The sequence below is a fragment of the Lissotriton vulgaris genome, chromosome 4_1 (genome assembly GCF_964263255.1).
Source record: "Lissotriton vulgaris chromosome 4_1, aLisVul1.2, whole genome shotgun sequence".
Lineage (NCBI taxonomy): Eukaryota > Metazoa > Chordata > Amphibia > Caudata > Salamandridae > Lissotriton > Lissotriton vulgaris.
In genome coordinates this window covers 2,051,806,725-2,051,821,345 of record NC_141691.1, presented here as the reverse complement: position 1 = coordinate 2,051,821,345, position 14,621 = coordinate 2,051,806,725, and the positions used below count along the sequence as shown (strand labels likewise).

Below are 14,621 nucleotides of genomic sequence, written 5' to 3'. Positions count from 1 at the left end.
CCCAAGAATGAGATAAAGAAGAAAATTCAGGATATCCGGAGCTACACACTCCGACCAACAATATAAATGCAAGCGCCAGTTAGTTCACTAAGAGGAAGAACAGAGCTACCCATCTTTCATCGCAGCCACTCACCCCAAACCCTGCCCACTCATCTACTTCAGGATGAAACCGAAAGTTATCGCTACCAGACCCTGCAAGAAAAGAAAAAGAAAAGGGGCCATAGAACACAACAAAGGCAAAATAACAAACCCCCCTCAAACCCCCACCCTGCTGCCCCGCAATGGCTACGGCCTACCCCATTAGCAGCGCGCCTGTCGCCCAGAGGAATACCCGAAACAGAGAAAGAGAGAAGAAAAAGAAGAAAAAGGGGCCATAGAAAAAAAAAAGGCAAAATAACAACCCCCCCCCCCCCCCCCCCCACCACCCTGCACCCCTGCAATGGCTACTGCCGAACCCACTAGCAGCGTGCCTGTCGCCCAGAAGCATCCCTAAAAGAAGAAAGTAGCGGAGGAGGAGAAACAGAAAAACACACTCCCGGACTCCCCCATCCACCACCAGATGCGACCCCCCCCCGGAAACAAGTTCAAAATAAATGCAGCGAAATACACTATCAATCCGGGGAAGCACCAAACATACCACCCGACTCCCGCAGTTAACAGGTCACAATCCCAACAGCAGAGTAAATTGTTGTCCCGTATCTTGAAAAGCCCCACAAGTTAACCCTGGCCAGTACGAATGTTCACTGGAGCACTTATAACCCAGGCCCCAGCAACAATGAGAGCGATAATGCTTGCATGAAGATTCAAGTCAGTACGAACAAGCCAAGTAAAGGATAAGTGTTCACGATCCACAGAAAGCAGGCGAGGAAAAGCGTGGCAGAATGATAAAACTCTCCAATAGTCACAGGTGATCTTGGTAAGGCAGTCAAGGTTGTCCATGGTGAAGTTCGACGAGACAGGGTTCAAGCAGGGGACGCAAACAATGTTCATAAGCGTGTGATCCGTAGGGTAGGAATCCGCAGCGCCAAAGGGATCCGGCGTCTGCACGGGGACCTCGAAGTCGGATATACGATGTTCCGTTGGCGCCAACGCTGGCTGCAATGATGACAAAAAGCCACTGTCCGGTCTCCGGCAAAGATCTTCCATTGTGACCGACAGCGCCTGGTAGTTGACGGTGATCTGTGAGTGGAGTGCTCTAATGGCCGCCATTACGGCGTGCAGCGGGGGCGAGTCTTCTGTCTCCTCCATCTCCCCTCGCAGGCCACAGATCAGGATGCAGACCCCGGAGGCCGGCTTCTCCGGGGTAGCAAGCAAATCTGGAGCGGACACCAGCAACGGGCGCTCTCACCTCACAACGTTACTCCATTGCCGCCAATCAGGGCTCCCGTCTTCACTCCCACGACAAGCTCACTGTGTCTCCGGACGTAGGATACGGGGTCGCAGCAAACGATATGACACGCCATAGCGTGTGTGTTGCAGGCAGGATATGAAATCGCCGTCAAAAACAGGAAGATTATATCTCCGTTCGGGAGACCGGACAAAGCCCAGGGTCACAGCCGATGTTGTTCAATTCCAGCCCGGATGGGTTGGGAATCGAGGCCCTGGCTTCCGCTCCGGAGTAGGCCGAGAATAAAACACGGCGTATCTCTGTCACCCGGTATGATAGAAAGTCTGGGATTGAGCCTTCAGAGTCAGTTACTCCTCATACACACGGGAGTTCGGTGTGACTCAGGATAATTTGGAGGATATACGAGCTGCTGGCGGAGGTCAGCAGAGCCAGGAGTTTATGCTGCCATCTTGGTTGCTGGCGTAGCTCCTCCTCCCCTGCCTGAATAATGCAATCTTAATGGATTACGCAAACTTTGTGCGGTAAACTGGAGTACCAAATCACTTATACCTGATACATCCCTCGATATCACAATACATCAAAAATTCTTGACCCAACAGAAAGTCCAACTCCGATTTCTGGACCTTGCCCTAACCATAGCCAGGCGGTCCATAACCATGAGATGCAAGTCAACAAGACCCCCTGCAGTCTACACCTGGCATAGCAAAATGTTACACTGGGGCGGGCCTTAGAGTGCTGCAATACGCCGAGAGGAGGCAAGGGGACTACCGAAAAACCAAATCGCCATGGAGTACGATATCATGCTAGAAGCCCTTAAAGGCATAGACCAGGATCTCATAACTGACACCCCGAATGCACATTAGTTCATTGAAATGAATGAAATGAAAATGGATTTATAGAGCGCATGGCTGCCCGAGAGCATCCCAGCGCTATAGAACAAGGAATGCCAGGGATAGTACCTAGGGTCTAGGGGTCCTGGGGAAACAGAAAGGTTTTAAGGAGCTTTCGGAACTTCGGGTGGCTCGGCTCCATCCGAATCCTGGGTGGGAGAGCATTCCACAAGGTCGCTGAGTTCACTAAAAAACGGCGACCCCCAGTACGCGTCCGCCTCACTCTCTGAACAATTGCCAGATTGGCATGATCGGGACGGAGCGATCTAGTGGCCTTGTAGGGGCGAACAAGATGCCCTAAAATGGGGGGTCCGTTTCCCTGTAGGGACTTGTGAGCAATACATAGGGACTTAAATTTGACCCTTTCACGAATTGGTAGCCAATGGAGGGCTTTGATTGCAGGTCTTGCTGATGATCTGCGCGGAGTAACAGTAAGGAGTCTCGCTGCCGAGTTCTGGACTCGTTGAAGAGTATTAATTGTAGATTCAGGGGCTGCTAGGAGAAGGGCGTTACTATAATCCAGTCTTGATAGAATCAGACCCTGAATGAGTAGCCTCCTCAAGAGCTCTGGCAATAGGGGGAGAATTTTACGAGCAGAGCGAAGTAGCCCTATACAAATGCCCGCTGTCTTTTTTGCTTGGGTCTTAAATGTCAGATCCTGCTCCAACCATACTACCAGACTTTTTAATTCATTCTTTGGGGTGGGCGCAGGTCCCAGACAGGCAGTCCAGATGGAGTTGAGTAAAGATGTTATATGGTGGCCTAGCAACATAAGCTCTGTTTTAGCCCCATTCAATTTAAGACCTGAGCCATTCATCCAGGAATGGATTTCTGAGAGACAGGTGTGGAGATTTTCCGCGCAGTGTTTTTCTTGGGAGAGCAAGACGACTAGTTGGGTTTCGTCGGCGTAAGTGACTATTTGCATAATTACCACATATAGACTTGCAGGCTTCGGCAGGAAAAGCTAAGAGTCACAGTCACTAATTCCAATACATTCTGTCAGATTGAATAGGAGGCAGAGCACTGCAGCATTTTGATAAGGTTGCCAGAAGGAGTTGGGGAGGGGGGTGGCGGGACAGGTAGGCTTCGTTGGTTAACAGATCCCTTTTAATCATCATCAGCATGCTTAACAAAGAAGTGGAAATGGGTACATTCATGTCAAGTGCTTTCAGGTCATCTGATGTCATTGAAGATGCAACATGTATATAAGCATATTGTACACTCTTACATGAATCAGTAATATACAGTTTGCCTATACGTGCCAGCTATGCTGAATGTAAATGGAAAATTAATAAAGTCTATTCTAAAAAAAAAGCAGGCTTTGTTTATGGTCTCAGAGCGCAGGCTCTCACCGCAAGGTGGTCGGAAACTTGTCTATGGTCGCAGGCTGGTCAGGACTAGTCAGCCAGAATACTAGGAGTCAGTCGGTTTTCAGGGGGCACCTCTAAGGTACCCACTGGGTGCATATATTAATAAATGAATCACTGGAAACAGTGTGGGTTTATTAATATGAGATGTTTTATACCAGACTTCTTTGGTTTCAGTGAAGCCATCATGTAGCTGGGGGACTCATAATTACCAGTGTTCACCACATGTACATAAAATGGCTTCTCTGTTCACTTGCAATATGTAAGAATAGACTTTGATATCCCAGGGGCACATCTACTCATGCAGATGTATCTACACATTTAGTATAATGCACCCTGCCTTAGGGCTTGAAGGCCTGCTGTAGGGGTGACTTACCTATACTGCATGCAGAGTCTGTGGGCGTGGCACACAGGATGTGTGCCATGTGGTGTCTTCACTTTTCTCTGTACCATGGCACATAGCCTGCAATGGCAGTTTGCAATGTTGGTGCTGAGGGGTGGCACTTACAGAGGGTGCTAAATTAGGGAAACAATTGTACAATTTAGGGAAAGAGATGTGGCCCCGGGGACCTGGATAGCAGGAACCCAGTGCACGTCTGTCAAAATTGCATCAAATACTAGGCAAAAGTGAAAGTGGCCATGTCAACAAGCACTGGTAAATGCACGAGGTTTCACCTGGTGAGCAGTTGTGCAATATAAGTAACTGAAACTCAGTTGAAGTGTTGTGGCGTGTTTATTGAGAAAGGCAATATATTGTGTGGGACACAATGTGTCTAGAATGGCCACCATTTTGCCTGGGGCAAAACATGCCCTCTCCTATGAGGAAAAGGATGCTACTTATTAACTTTTATACCTTTGTAAAAAACATACAGGCAGTAGAAGGACCACCCACCTATATCTTAAAAGGAAAAGGTCGAAGGAGCATTGTAAGTGCACCACCTTGATAGGATGACAGGGCTTGCAGGGGTCAAGCAAGTAAGAGAAATTAAATCAGTATTTAACTTAGACACTCTGTGTACTCTCTTTTGAGTATAATATATTCTGATATGGTGCAAAAGGCAGCCACACTAAGCTTTAATTCTATCCATACATGCAGTGAAGGAGAAAACTCCTCATGTTGCTGAGAAATCAGTGGAGGCGTGCAGCGCCCCGCAGCTGCTAAAACGAACAAGCACAGGAGAAATATAGACCTGTACAAGAAATGCACTTATGCACCCCAGTGCAAGAGATGTCCTCATGCAAGACAGTACAGGAGATGTCAATATGCATGCAGATGCAGCAGCTGTGCAAAGCCCCAGTACACAATGGAGCATGCCAGCTTGGTGTTGGCATAGGTCTATGGAGTCATGCTTTCTTGGCCCAGGTCAGCATGTGAGAAATCATGTGCCACTGGAGCTGGGAAGCGGAAGGGGCTGGGCACTTGCGTTTAAGTTTGAGTTTGAGTTTAAAATATTTGTATAGCGCACTTTCACCAGCGGTTTCATGGCGCTGCAAAAGACAGATCTCCAGAGTAGGAGCGGGGGGAGCAGAATGGGAAGGGGGGAGCGCCAAATGGATTAGTTAAAACATTTGACAAATAGGTGGGCTTTAAGTTGCTTCCGAAATTGAGGGTACAGAGTTATAGATCTGAGCTCAAGAGGAAGGGAGTTCCACAGAATTGGGGCAAGAGTTGCAAACTTGGAACCTCCCCATTTCTTTCTCCGAAAGCGGGGGGCTGAAAGCAGGAATTGCGAGGCGGAGCGCAGTTCTCTGGTTGGAACATAGGGAACAATTTCAGATGTTATAAAGGCCTGAGTCGCGCCCAGTCGAGCTTGAAAGGTGATAGAAGCAAGTTTAAACTGGACGCGTTCACGGACCGGAAGCCAGTGTAGAGATCTGAGAAGGGGAGTTACGTGGTGAGATTTCGGGAGATTGAACACCAATCGTGCCGCCTGGTTTTGGATTAGTTGCAACCGCCGTAGACTATATGCAGGGATCCCCGCATATAGGGCGTTGCCATAATCCAGGCGGGATATGACCATTGCCAGAATGATCAGTTTCAGAGCCTCGAAGGTGAAGAAGCGAGATACCTTACGGATGGTGCGTAGTGACAGAAAGGAGGAGGACACCACGGAACTGACCTGGGAGTGAAGAGTGAGTTGAGAGTTGAGTTTGATACCTAAAGTTTTGACTGAGGTAGAAGGGACCGGGGGGGAACCTAAGGAAGGGGGCCAAAAAAGTGAGGACCAGGGACTGGAGCAACCACCTGTTAACACCAGCTCGGTCTTATCTGGGTTAAGTTTCAGGTGGTTGTAGTTCATCCAGTCCTGGATAAAAATCATAATAGACTGGAAGTTGGAGATGGAAGTAGGGGAAGAAGACAGGTTGAAAACAAGTTGAAGGTCATCAGCATAATTGTATATGCTGACGTCCATTTGTTGTAGTGAAAAAATAAGAGGGGCAATATAAAGGTTGAACAAGAGGGGTGAAAGGGAGGAGCCTTGGGGGACCCCGCACTGAACTTTTTGGAAGTCCGCAGAGAAGTCTCCCAGGCGAACCTCCTGGGTGCGGTCCCTCAGGAAGGAGGATAGCCATACCAACGCGGAACCTCCGATCCCGCCGCCTTGACACGGGAAAGTAAGATGGTGTGATCAACCGTGTCAAAGGCGGCAGAAAGATCGAGGAGAACCAAGACCTGGGCCTGGTTGGTATCCATACCCTCCCTGAGGTTGCCGAGGACCGAAAGAACTACGGACTCCGTAGAGTGTGCGGGGCGGAAACCGGACTGGCGGGGGGCGAGAGTACCATACTCCTCCACAAAGGTGCTCAGGGACCTGGTGACATGGCGTTCGAGCACCTTTGCCAGGAATGGTAGGAGGGAGATGGGGCGGTAGTTGGCGGGGATCAAGGGATCTGCGCCCGTTTTTTTAAGATGGGGACAATAACAGCAGTTTTCAGTGGGTTGGCTACAACCCCCTGGGAAAGAGAACTGTTAAGTAAGTGGAGGGGGGGTCTGGACAGGTTGTATAGATATGACGAAGTATGTGTGCAGGGCAAGTGTCCAGTGGGGATCCGGATTTGACAAGAGGAATTATTGAGGCCATGGAGTCTTTAGTCAGGGGAGGAAAAGCGTTGAGTTGTCCTTTGGGTGGGGGGCACTGGGGGTCAACAAAAGTCGGACTGGGTGAAGGGATGTTGGCAATCTTCTCGATAAAGAATTCATTTAAAGAGTGGCAGAGGTCCTGGGACGGGGAAGGCTTGAGAGATGTCCTGTCAGAAAATGCCAGGTTATGGACAATCGAGAAGATTTCCCTTGGTTTATTCTCAGTTGCATGGATCTTTGCGGAAAAGTAGGCTGTTTTTGCAGCCAGGATGGCCTTCTTATATTGAGCAAGGAGAGTGGTAAACTCGGCTCTGAGTGAGGGAGAGTAGTTCCTCCTCCAAGCGTGCTCGGCGCGGCGTACTGCAAGTTTGGTGGTTTTAAGCTCCTCATTGAACCATAAGTTGGCATCTTTCTCCCGTTTAGATGACACCCGCTTCAACGGGGCGATTAAATCGCAGCTAGAGGAGAGCCAATGTTCAATGGCAGCGGCCTGAGACAGAGTGGACAGGCTTTGTAATGTAGGGTAAGAGGAAGCTAATAGCGCAGATACACTTTACCACTTTACGTAAGGTTTAAATTGTGCCACTTAGCATATTGTACAGCAGTTCTGTTCCTTTCTTGCCGTCTACTCAACATCCTCTGATTCTGGGCAATTAACTAAATTTCCCCATAAAAACAAAAAACAAAAAAAATGAAAAAGTCCCTATGTGATGTAAGTGGTGCGCTTGTAAAGCAGTCCAACACCAGTGACACATGCCTGGCAAAGCCAAGAGGTCCCACCTTTGCAGGAGCTATTAGCTTTGGCAATGTGTTTTAGCCATGTTGTAGACAGTGGGCTACTGTTCAGCATGGCTAAATGTAAGTTGTGTGGCATAGAGGAGACTTGCATAGAGTAAAGTGTCTTAGAGCGGGGTGGCATAGAGTAGTTTCTCTTTCTGAGTGTAGAACCTGCAGGTCATGCACTATCTCTGAGAGTGTGGTATAGACAGTAAAATTCTTTGAAATAAGACACACATCTCTGCTGTGTTCCACCACACACTTTTATGATATTTCCCCAGACCCCAATAATACCAACTGAAATAAACAAACAGTTATAAATATGTAATGCTTCCGTTTGTGTGGCACAGCTAAGTACTATGAAGTCCTGATGAAATCCCTCAAAGGAACATGTTTGAAGAAATGGAAAAGTCGATTCCCTTCATAGACAAGTAATGAATGTGTGGATTTTGACAGCCCCCTTCTCGGTTCACCCTATCCTGGACTATTCTCAAAGAGAAGAAAGATGTTACCAGAATACTGTAATCCATATTGAAACTACATGCAAACCCTTGACCCTGTTTCAGGCAGATTGCTCCCCACGCTGCACAGCGCCACCTGTGTGTCCGTGTCCCCCGCTGCTGCAGCTTGATGAAGTGGTGAAGTTCGCTCTGCCCTTACTTCGTTGTTAGCCCAGTTGTTATTGTGCATCTGCTCCCCTAGTGTAATTATTTGTATTTCACCTTATCCCTTTGTTGTACTGTTGTAGTGCTATTGTGCCAGTTTTTTGCCTTCTGTTTCGTCCGCCTGCTCTACTCTCTCGTTTTCCAGATACTGCGCCTCCGGCCCCTGTTCGCTCATTCGGCGCCCCGCTCCCGCCTCCCAGCTGCTCCACCCTCCCACCTCCCATCATATGGCGGCCCCTGCGCGGGCAGGAGAGCGACCCTTGATCCTGTTTTAGGCAGGTCTCTCCCCACGCCGCACAGCGCCACCTGTGTGTCCGTGTCCCCCACTGCTGCAGCTTGCTGAAGTGGTGAAGTTCCCTCTGCCCTTATTCGGTTGTTAGCCCAGTTCTGATTGTGCTTCTGCTCCCCTAGTGCAATTAATTGTATTTCGCCTTATCCCTCTGTTGACTGTTGTAGTGCTATTGTGCCAGTTTTTTGCCTTCTGTTTCCTCCGCCCGCTCTACCCTCTTGTTTTCCCGCCGCTGCGTCACCTGTGTCCCCGCCCCCTGCTCGTCCATTCACCGCCCCGCTCCCGCCTCCCAGCTGCTCCTCCCTCCCACCTACCCTCATATGGCGGCCACTGCGCAGCGGGTGACCTCCAGGCCTCCCAGCAAACCTGCAAGAAACTAGAGAATTGGCACTGAGAACAGACACCAGACAGCTACGCAGCCCACAAGAGCGCCATATGCAGACACCATCGCCTCATCAGATCTGCCAAAAGGGCCTCCTTCAAGGACCGCCTCAACAACAAGGCACACAACAGCAAAGAGCTCTTCAACATGGTGAAGGAACTCTCCAACCCCATCTCCAACACCAACATCATCCCACCCTCACAAGACCTGTGAGACTCCCTTGGCATCTTCTTCCATCGCAAGATCGCAGACATCCCCAAAACCGCTTCAACAACCTGACAGCCTCAACAGCCACCGACACCTCAGACCCCATGGCCTCCACCCACATCAACCTCCTGCTCACCTGGACCAACATAAACGACGACGACACCATCAAAATCATGAACACCATCCACTCCAGCTCTCCGTCAGACCCATGTCCACACCACATCTTCAACAAAGCTAGCACCACCATCGCACCCCATCTTCGCAAGGCCATCAACATCACCTTCAAGACCGCAACCTTCCCCGAGAGCTGGAAGCACGCCGAGATCAACGCCTTACTCAAGAAACCCAAGGCGGATCCGAGGGACCTCAAGAACTTCCGGCCCATCTCCATGCTCCCGTTCCCGGCAAAGGTCATCGAGAAAACCGTCAACAGACAGCTGACCTGTTACCTTGAGTAGAACAACATCTTGGACCCATGCCAGTCCGTGTTCCACAGCAACCACAGCACCGAAACGGCCATCATCGCCGCCACCAATAACATCTGCACCCTGCTGGACAACGGCAAAACCGCGGCCCTCATCCTCCTGAAACTATCAGCCGCCTTTGACACTGTCTGCCACCGCACCATACGCACACGCCTCCACAATGCAGGGATCCGAGACAAGGCTCTGGAATGGACCACCTCCATCCTCTCTGGCAGAACCCAGACCGTTCGCCTCCCCCTTTCCATTCCAAAGCCTCTGAGATCATCTGCGGCGTACCACAAGGATCATCCTTCAGCCCAAAATTGTTCAACGTCTACATGGCTCCACTCGCCCACGTCGCCCGACTGCACGACCTCAACATTATCTCCTATGCCGACGACACCCAGCTGATCCTCTCCCTCACCAAGGACCCCCACACCACCAAAACCAACCTCCACGAACTCCATTTAGTATTTGTAACGGCCATTTTGTATGCCATACATTGCCATGTGCTCGTCATGTGCTTTGTCCTTTCTTCTTGTTAGCTGCTCTTGAAGTCTGCCCGGTAACAGGCTATTTTTAGTATTCCCCGCTTCCAGCATGTCCAGACATGCGCACCGTTACTAATTGGTTCCAGATAGGAATGTGTTTACCAGTTAACTCCGCCCATCTATCGATTGTGCCTTCCAAAATGTCCTTGAATGGTCATGAAACTGCTCTTGTCTTCTGTACCGCCTTCTCTTGAGCCCCCTCATTGTGTATAAACGGGGCCATGTGCTTTAGTTCGGTGTGCTACTCGATACAATACTGAAGGGTGTTGTGTGGACTGTAGTACCACCTTTAAAGGTTTAATAAACTTTGCTTTTGTATTTTCCAGTTTCATTGCCAACTTCTTCCTAAGGTCTGAGTGCAGAGAAGGGCGAACCCTTGCACTAAGTAGGCCTAGCTGAGGTTTGCTTACAACAAATTGGCGCCCGACACGTGGGGCTCATCGGCGACTCGGATGCCCGAAGGAGTGGTCGTGACGAAGGATTGGAATCTCGCTTTGGACGCGATCGCATGCCAGAAGAGACCCGAGGCTTCGCATCCAAGGCGTTTTTTCCTTTCTTTCCCATCTGACCATCCAGGTGGTGCCGGTCCTCGACTGAGATCTCTTCTGTTGGTTTGCCGTGCAGTGGCCATTTGGTCGAATTTAGAACTTGACAGTTGGAATCTGGACACCCTGTGAGTGGTAAGAACCGTTGTACGGTACTTGCTGTGGGTTTTGGAAGCCTGGGAGTGGCAAGGCAGTTTTAGGATACGCTTGCTGTGGCAATTTTTGAATCCTACCCGAGGGTGTGGTGCTTATTCAGTATGTTGATGATATTTTGTTAGCAGCCGATACCCCTGAACAATGTGAGAAATGTACTCTGTCTTTGCTTTCTTTCCTTGCCTTACATCACCATAAGGTATCGAGAAAGAAACTGCAGTATTGTAGACCAAAGGTAACCTACTTAGGTCACCTTTTGTCTAAGGAGGGGCGTGCACTCACATCAGATCGTATTCAAGCAATTCTAGACACACCAGTACCTTCCACACAGAAAGAGGTCCGAGCATTTTTTAGGTCTTACTTCTTTTTGTAGGCAATGGATATTAGGATTTTCACATATTGCTAAACCCTTGTTAGCGCTTTTGACAAAAGATACTCCAACACCCCTTCCTTGGACAGATGAATGTGAGAATGCTTTTCGACAGTTACGACAAGCTCTTTGTTCAGCACCAGTGTTAGGTACTCCAGATTACACGAAGCTCTTTACATTATACGTACACGAGAGAGATGGGTGTGCATTGTCAGTTTTAGTACAGACACATGGTGATAAGCAACGCCCTTGTGCATATTTTTCAGCAGTACTTGATCCTGTTGCTCGAGCGTTGCCTGGTTGTTTTTGCTCAGTAGCAGCAACAGCTGTGTCAATACGCCAGAGTGAAGGGATAGTCTTATCACATAAACTGTTGGTGTTGGTACCCCATGCTGTTGATGCCCTTTTGAAACAAACAAAGACGCAGCATTTGACTAGCGTTCGTCTGACAGGATATGAGCTGACGTTGTTAGCTCCTCACATTACATTGAAGAGATGTGCAACACTAAACCCAGCCACGTTGTTGTCATTTCCGGCGACTCAGCCTGAGGCGCAGGAAATACACAATTGTATTTTTCCGACTGAGGAACAGACAAAGGTTCTTATTGATTTGCAAGATACGCCCCTTCCAGATGTGGATGGAGAATTGTGGGTTGATGGGTCGTGTCTGAAGTTACCGGATCAATCAATCAATCAGTGACACTTATATAGCGCGCTACATACCCGTAGGGTCTCAAGGCGCTGGGGGGGGGGGGGGGGGGGTGCCGCTACTGCTCGAACAGCCAGGTCTTCAGCTTCTTCCTGAAGGAGAGGTGGTCTTGGGTCAGGCGCAGGTCGGGAGGGAGGGAGTTCCAGGTCTTGGCGGCCAGGTAGGAGAAGGACCTTCCTCCTGTAGTCGCTCTTCGGATGCGGGGGACGGCGGCGAGGGCGTGGTTGGCTGATCGGAGGTGGCGTTTGGGAGCGTAGAAGTTGATCCGGCTGTTGAGGTAGCTCGGGCCTTGGTCGTGTAGGGCTTTGTGTGCGTGGGTGAGGAGGCGGAAGGTGATTCTTTTGTTGACGGGGAGCCAGTGAAGGTCTCTCAGATGTCCGGTGATGTGGCTGGTTCGTGGGATGTCGAGGATGAGTCTGGCTGAGGCGTTCTGGATCCGCTGGAGTCTCTTCTGGAGCTTGGCGGTGGTACCGGCGTAGAGGGCGTTGCCGTAGTCCAGTCGGCTGGTGACGAGGGCCTGGGTGACGGTCTTCCTGGTCTCGGTGGGGATCCACCAGAAGATCTTCCGTAGCATGCGTAGGATGTTGAAGCACGCCGAGGAGACGTTGTTGACTTGCCTGGTCATGGAGAGGGAGGAGTCCAGGATGAAGCCCAGGTTGCGTGCATGGTCTGTCGGTTTGGGTGCGGTGCCCAGGGCGGGAGGCCACCAGGAGTCGTCCCAGGCGGAGGGTGAAGAGCCCAGGATGAGAACCTCCGTCTTGTCAGAGTTCAGTTTCAGGCGGCTGGTCGTCATCCACTCGGCTACCTCTTTCATCCCTTCGTGCAGGTTGGCTCTGGCGGAGGCGGGGTCGTTGGTCAGGGAGAGGATCAGCTGGGTGTCGTCGGCGTAGGAGATTATGCTGAGGTTGTGTTTGCGGATGGTACAACTTCAGCCGCGTATGCAATTACTACGCTTCACACGATAGTAGAGACAGCTCGCATACCACAGAAGTCAGCTCATGCATTAGAACTAATAGCTTTGACACGAGCGCGTGAGCTTAGTAAAGGATTGTGTGTGAATATTTATACATATAGCGGCTATGCTTTTGGAGTGGCGCATGACTTTGGCCTGCTCTGGAAGGAAAGAGGCTTTCTGACATCACACGGGATGCATATAATGCACGGAGAACTAGTGAATAATCTTTTAACTGCATTAACATATCCAAAGAAGATAGCTATAGTGAAATGTAGTGCGCACAAGAAAGTGACTGATAAGGTGGGACAAGGAAACGCTTTTGTAGATCGAGTGGCACGTGAGACTGCGATGCAGCCTGACACCAATTCTATGTATGTAGTGAAGTCACAAGCTGAGCGGCGGCACGATGCAAGGAAGAAAGTACTAGAGATACAGAGGAACGCTTCTGACAAAGAACGAGAGCAATGGTCCATAGATGGAGAGTTGGAGGATGAAGGTTGTTGGTGAAATAAGCAGATGGATAGATGGAAGTTGTCTATAGCTTTTGTACAACCTATGGTTCAGATGGCACATGGGCTAGCACATGTTGGAGCTTCAGCAATAGTGAAATTGCTTACACAAGTCTGGGAGCATCCAGAAATTGCTAGCACAGCTAAGAGAGTAGTACAGTCCTGTATGATTTGCCTACGATTTAATCCTGGAAAGGGGACACGAACTCCAGCAGGAGGATTTGCTACACCGACTGCACCTTTTGAAGTTTTGCAGATGGATTATATTCAGCTTGAACGCTGCAATAATCTGAAGTATGTCTTGGTGGTGGTATGTGCCTTCAGTAAATGGATTGAGGCGTACCCCACAAAAGACAATACTGCAATTACTACGGCAAAAGTGCTTTTGAAGGAATTCTTTCCTCGCTATGGTGTTTGTAAATATTTGTGAAGCGATAATGGACCTCATTTTGTAGGGGACGTTATAAAATATGTCCTGAAAGGATTAGGGGTCAAACAGAAGTTTCATGCAGTGTTCCACCCACAATCAGCAGGTTTGGTGGAAAGATACAAAGCTACTCTGAAACTGAAATTAGCTAAGATACAGGCTTCTACTTCTCTGAATTGGCCAGATGCGTTGCCACTGGCATTGTTGTCAATCAGATCAGTGCCTCATTCTGGAACAGGTCTCACACCTTATGAGGTTCTGTTTGGCAGGCCCATGAATATCTGGGGAATTCCTAAACCAAGTTCTGTGTATGATGTACCTTGTGTCTTAATGAATGATTATTTGGCACAATTAACTGGTAACTTGGTTTCTATTCATCAACAGGTTCGAGAAGCACTTCCTGACAGATCCACAGGTGAGGGCCACATCCTCCAGCCTGGCGACTTCGTCCTTCTAAAGTCCTTCGAGAGGTCAAGTAGTTTGGTGCCAAGGTGGCGTGGGCCAGAGCAAGTGCTACTTGCTACGAGAACAGCAGTTCGAGTCACGAATCGGAAGAATTGGGTCCATTGTCGCCGAGTACTCCCGACTTTGGTGGAGCCTGCTTTGTTGACCGACCACGGAGAGGTTCTGACTGCGGAGAGAGGTCGTGCTGTGATGCCTGACGGATCTGAGGAGTTCTTCCCGGACCAAACAGTCTGGAGCAACAAGATATAATTTGAGACAGAGAGAGAAATCTGCAGCATTTGTGAAAGTTGTCTGAGCATTCCCAGGGTCAGTGAAACGGAGAGCCGATGTGGCAAAGGGGGGGGGGGCAGCCCTGCATTAGAGTAGTGACACCCGTCTTGGCCCGTGGTGAAGAAATCAACGGCTACCCAGGGGTAAGAGCTCTGACAACTACTTTAGTTTCAGGAATATTTGTTCTGTGTTGTGA

General features: G+C 49.6%; 1 protein-coding gene across 1 annotated transcript in view; it reads left to right on the top strand.

Annotated features, from left to right (window-relative positions):
* LOC147724943 (uncharacterized) overlaps nt 1–14,621 on the top strand; it is a 322,726-nt gene that overhangs the window by 151,726 nt on the left and 156,379 nt on the right. The window lies entirely within an intron of this gene.